This window comes from Trichosurus vulpecula, chromosome 6 (assembly GCF_011100635.1).
Source record: "Trichosurus vulpecula isolate mTriVul1 chromosome 6, mTriVul1.pri, whole genome shotgun sequence".
Taxonomy (NCBI): Eukaryota; Metazoa; Chordata; class Mammalia; order Diprotodontia; family Phalangeridae; genus Trichosurus; species Trichosurus vulpecula.
This window is the reverse complement of record NC_050578.1, coordinates 265,408,944-265,415,197: the sequence shown is the minus strand read 5'-3', so window position 1 is coordinate 265,415,197 and position 6,254 is coordinate 265,408,944. Positions and strand designations below refer to the sequence as shown.

Genomic DNA, 6,254 nt, shown 5'->3' with positions numbered 1-6,254 from the left:
TGTAGGATCAATGTGAAGTCATTCTCCTCCCTAATTATATCCTATGCTGCTTAGAAAAGAGCCACAGTTGTGTCTCCCACCCTCACCTTGGCCTACAGACTATGAGACATGAACCCTGAATTGGCAGTGTCCTCTCTGGGCAAGCCTTTGGAAAATGTTTTCCACAAAAGGTCAGTAGTGGAGAGGCTACAGAGAGATTTTTATTGAAAATCCCATCCCATATCCCATATCCTATAGCTTTTGAAGCTTTTCTTCTAAGGAGACTTGAGAAGCTGGCCTTCAGGGCCTTTTCCTGGGACCTATAAAGGGTGACTAATGGGTAGGTTAATTCTCCGCTAGGCCAACTTTATTCATCAGAGAATAATAACTTGGCCATTTTAAGGGGGAAAATAACTCTACCCTTTAAGAATAAAAACTTGCTGCCACTGAGGATATATTTAAAAAAATGCATTTACTTCCAAATCCAAATTCTAAAAAGTCTTGAGCAATAGCATCCATCAGTGGGGTCTGCATAAAACAAAAAAAGTCTCTGAAGGTAAATTACAAATGAATATTCAGAGTATTACGTGCTGATGCCTGTTAAAAAGTGTCACTAATTTATAGTCATACTCTATAAAAGCCAGCAATTTTTATCTACACCCATCTGAATGACAAATGTATAGCTGTTTAATCAATTAGCTGTGTCTGACTTCATGATTGCATTTGGGGTTTTCATGGCAGAGGTCCTGGAGTGGTTTATCATTATCTTCTGCAGCTCATTTTATTTTTTTCTTCAGATCATTTTATAGAGGAAAACTAAGGTAAACAGGGTTAAGTGACTTGCCCAGGGTCACACAGCTTATAAGTGTGGCCAGATTTGAACCCTGGTCTTCCTGACTCTAGGGCCAGTGCTCCATCCATTGCACCAACTAGCTACCCTGAAAACGTATAGACTATGACCATTTTTAGAGTCTTAATATGCGAGAGATGGCTTTTGTTGCTGAAGTTTGAACAGTTTTCAAATTGGTGAATCTTCCACCTGCTGGGCTGTCCTTTCGATGATTTATACTGATATCTTTTTGAAGAATTGGGTAGCATCTTCTGTAAAAGAATACAATAGCCTTATCGATCGTTGGTTCATTCATCACCATCTCCACATGTTCAAAAACCTCATTCTGGCTGTGTAATATTTTTCGGTAGTCAAGTTTTGTGCTAAGAATTTTGCTTTGTGAAAATTGAAGATACAAAGTGGGGTCTACTTGTACTTCGAGGACTTTAGAGGAAGTCAAAATTATCTATCTCTTTGTTCACTTTCTGGTGATGCAGCCACAATTCAGACACTCCAAGGAAAGTCTTGCTATATATTCTTTTATCTCTATCATTGACGCACTCAAGGCAAAGTCTGTTACTGCCATTTTGTGTCTTCAGAGCATTTTTGTATGATACTGTCATCTTCTAGTATGACTGTAAATGCTTCAATACTTCAGAAATTGAAGACACTCTGGATTGAAAAATTTCAAGTCAGATGCCATCGATGTCTCTTAGAAAGGTTTGAGTTTCTGTACAGAAAACTGGAGAGCAAAAGACACTAAGGCATTTGCTTTCTGCCAAGTTTATCCTGATAGATATACTGAGCTCTGTGATGCCTTGGTGAAAGGGAGGAAGTGACTTCTGATCATTTGTTTCTTTTATACTCATTCTCTGCCAGGAATGCTGCCTGATTCTTTGATGACTATGCCATTGTGGAACCAAGTAAATGGGACTAAGATCTCCATATTTCTCTGCTTTAAGGATGGGATTAGAATTCATTCTTTTTCTTGAGACATCTTTGGTAGTCTTTGGAAAGGCAGAAGATGCAATACAAATTTTCACAGAAGTGGGAATTGGTATTAATTGATCTTGATACTTGGGCATCTCATTCTTCAGAGATCCATCCTATATGATAGAGATTAAAAGAAAAATAAAACTGGAATTGAGCCAGTGTTATATAGTGGCTAGGGTATAGAACTTGGAGTCAGGAAGAACTAGATCCCTGAGCTAATTGCTTAAGTTCTCCTTACCTGAGTTTCCTTATCTGCAAAATTAAGGCAGACCTTACACTCTTTATTTTTTGATCCTATGATAAAGTCTGATATTATGTGTAATGATATATATCATTAGTCCTTCTGTTCCTTTGTCTCCAAACCTACTGCATTTTTTCCCTCCAGTCTTTGGGACCAAACTTGAAAACATGTAAAACATAGATGATAACCTCATTTTCCTCATAGATTTGCTGTTGTCAAAATAAGGAACTTTGCAAACATTCAACTGCTACAAAATGTGAACTCATGTTTTTTTATGGATCAGTCTTCAGCTACATTTTTCTTTACTGTGCATAACAGAAAATTATTTTGTAGTCTTCAGTCATGGCTTGGGGACATTTATTGCATTTAGACAATATGAAATAATTTTTTGGTCTTTCTGCAGTAGAAACAGAATGCACCCTTTTCCATCTCCTGGTATCAGTGAAGAGAGAGCTGTTTAATGATGGTATATTGGTGAACTCTACTGACCTGGCAATGGGAGATGGCTGCCCAGTAAATAATGTGCTAGCTCATGCATTTCAGTTCCGGTACTCTGTGAACGAGTGTGGAATTCAAACAAAGGTAAGTGAGGTGACTGCTACAGACAATCAGTTATTGATTATTCCCTGTTGTCATGGCTAGTTGACCAGAGCTATCTCTTGACTCACAGCATATTAACCAGAGACAAAAGTAAATTGAATTTCCCATTAGCTAGTGCTGGTATGAGCATCCAGGGGATAGGCATGTGAGGTGACAAAGAACTAGTGGCACCATCAACAACATAAGCCCCAACATCCATTGCTATAGGGCTCAAGGAGGTTCTTCATGGCCAAAAAGATGGGTCCCATCAGCCCAGAAAGTTTTTCTCTTTCTAAGGCTAGGCTGAGGGGGCTTTCCTAGATTTCCTGAGATTTCAGCTTCAGTACAATTCATTATTAACTTCATCTAACCTTAGTAATATATCCTGAGCAACCCTAGTACCTCCAACAATGTAGAGTGTCTCAAAGGAGAGCAGTACCTGTCTTGACTTATCATTGACTGTCAACTCAGACCTTATCAGCCAGATTATGGTATTCCTGGATCAGAGCCATCCCTGCTAAAGGAAACTTGAGTGAGGACCAGTCACACAGGGAAGTCTTCCAGAATTGTTATCAGGTCCTTAGGAGATGACGTCTAGAAAACGTTTTAATTGGAAAGCTCTAGGCTAAGAAATACGAGCTCATGGCTATTGCTTACTTTTAACAACATCTCTCTGAGTTACTCAACATTGTTTTCCCTTTATCAGACTTAGACTTGTGGTTCAAGCTTTTGACTACATAGTCCTAGGCAGACGGTTTCTACTATTGGAGATCCTAGTTGAATCAGAATGCCTAAAAGACTGTGCGTTGTTTTGCTTATAAAGAATATTTCCACTAGATTGAGTCTGAGAGGTGGAAGAACTAATTTTTCCCATGATTGTTTCTACATGAGCAGGCAGGCCTTCATTGCCTTACTCCTACACTATGAATTCAGAGATTTACTTCTTGGGTAATCTCAACTTGTAAATGCATTCATTAAGTGGCTACTGTATGTTAGATACTGTACTTGAGGTAAAGGGGAATGGGAATAAGCATCTATATTAACACTTTAGCTGGGCTTGGAAGGAACCTAAGGACTCTGTGAAACAGAGGTAAGAATAGAGAGAGTTTTCTGGACTTTGGGGACAGCCTAGGTACAAACATGGAAACTAGAAATGGAATGTAATTTATGTGAAGGCGCAAATGGGCCAATCTGGAAGAACTAGTAAGCATGTAGGAAACGAGGAAGGGAGAAGTGAACAAGCATTTATTATATATTTACTATGTTCCAAGTGGGCAGCTAGGTGATGAAATGGATGGAGCACTGGACTTGGAAACAAGAAGACTTATCTTCTGGCTTTCTAATCTGGCCTCAGACACTGACTAGCTGGGTGACGCTGGGCCCTTGTCTCAGTTTTCTCATCTGTGAAATGAGGTGGAGAAGGAAATGGCTAACCATTCTTGTATCTTTGCCAGACAACCCCAAATAGATTCAGTTATGACTGAAATGACTGAACAACAAAACATGTTCTAGCTATTGTGCTTTAAATACTATTTCATATAATCATGTTATGAGTGGAAAGGGTAAGCTGAAGTTAGATTGAAAAGGTCTTTAAATGACAGACAGAAGAGCTGGTATTTAATCCTGGAGGTTGTAAGGACTCACTGAAACTTCTGGAGCAGAAGCTAGACACGGTGACACCTGTGCTTTAGAAGTATCAATTTCATAGTTGTTAGGAGGATGCATTGGGGAAGGGAAAGGCTAGAGGATATTCTTATAGTGATTCAGGCAATAGATGATGAGGGCCTCTACTAGGATGACAGCTGTGTGAGTGCAAGATACTTCCAAGATAAAATTGAAGAGATGTGACAATTGGTGAGATGTGAGGGAGAGCCACAGATAACTGCAAGTTGGTTGATCTGGTTGCTTAGAAGGATGGTGGTGGTGGGACTCAACCATAGGAGCATAGTTGGCAAAATGTAACTGCTTTGTTGGAATAGAGATAGATAGTACACTCTGTTTTGGATATTTTTTAAGTCAATATAGCAATGGTCAATAGACATATAGTAATTGTTGAAATAGGGCTTAGTAGAGACAGTTGCACTAGAATTATAGGCCTAGATGTCATCAACCTAGAGAAAGTTGAATCCACAAAAGTTTGTTACAATAGAGGGAATAAAGGGGACCCAGCACAGAGCTCTGGATATTGCCCCCATGTGTAGTATCTAGGATAAGGATGATGATCTGTAAAAGAAGATTTTGAAAATATGGACAGGCACATTCAAAGAGAACTAGGCATAGGCAAGATCCTGAGGACCCAGTTTGGAAAAATAGAATCTTGGAGTAGCGGTTGGTCAACTGGCTCAACTACCACAGAATGGAGAGAGAAAAGGATTCCTGGGCAGAGGCCAATCATTTGCCCATAGATACATCATGGGTAACTTTGGAAATCATGGTTCCAGTTGAGTAGGAAGGGCAAAAACCTAATTTGATAGTATGAGGAATTGAGGGAGAGATCAGAAAATAGAGCAATGAGGATAGGAAGATTGGCCCTGCAGATTATCTGTGAAAAGGATGAGAAAATGAGAAACAGCCTGAGGGGATGCTAGCACCAAGTGAAAGCTTTAAGAAACTGAGCAAGGGCTAGATTTCTTTGTAAATAGTAGCAGATCAGCCGAAACATAAAGAGATTAAAGATTAGGAAGACAGAAGGGATACTCAAAGGATTGTTTCCTACACAGAAAGAAAGATGGAAGTAAGGGCATAGGGGATATAGTTTTGAAACTCTTACTGAAATTCTTTCTCTCTGCCCATCAGGTTTATGCAACTAGACTTGTTTTCAAAACTGTTGTCCACTATACCCCACAATTCCTTGGGATAGAATTTTTTCATTCAAAGACTGAGTTCTATGTATCATGTTCCGTAGACAGGTAAGTTCCAAAGCTGACATCTGTTAACATTCATCTTAATATCATTCTCTTTTTATCCTACCAACTGAACTGGGCTTATTTTCCCTTACCTTTTAATTGGAATTGCTAGAAACCTTTGAATGGGGTTAAGACTATAGAGGAGAGGCAAGATGGTGCCACAGAAAGAATTGTAGGCTTGGATCTTGAAGCTTGTGTTTCAATTGTGACCATGCTACTTGACTACCCGTGTAATACTGAGATTCACTTTTCTCCCCAATTTAGCTTCCTTATTTGTAAAATTAGACAAGGTCAATTTAGCATGTGTTTATTAATCACGTATGTGTAAGTACTCTGTTTCTAGGATTTAAAAGCTTCCTCTTGCCCTCCTCCAAATACCTTTAGCAGACAATGCTCTCAAGGAAGTTGCATTTTGCTTGGATTACTTGAATTGTGTATACATGTATGCTGTATAATTTTGAACCCACTGTTCCATGGCAGATAGTGATGGCACAAAATGAGATATCTTTCTGAAAATTCCAAGGGAAGACATACCTGGGCTTGGTGAAGAGGGGAAGGAGGCTGAAGGACCATTTCATGCTTCCTAGGACATGAATTATATCTAAAATAATGCAAAATATTTAGCAATGAAAGCCTTTCACAATGTCCCCACCTGACATTTAAAGGCATACTATGTACATCATTCTACACTCCAACCAAATTACTCTTCCTACTCATCATTATACAA

General features: G+C 39.1%; 1 pseudogene; it reads right to left on the bottom strand.

The window, feature by feature from the left end:
• Window positions 1-952: 952 nt before the first annotated feature.
• LOC118855111 lies at window positions 953-1,788 on the bottom strand (annotated as a pseudogene).
• Window positions 1,789-6,254: the final 4,466 nt, after the last annotated feature.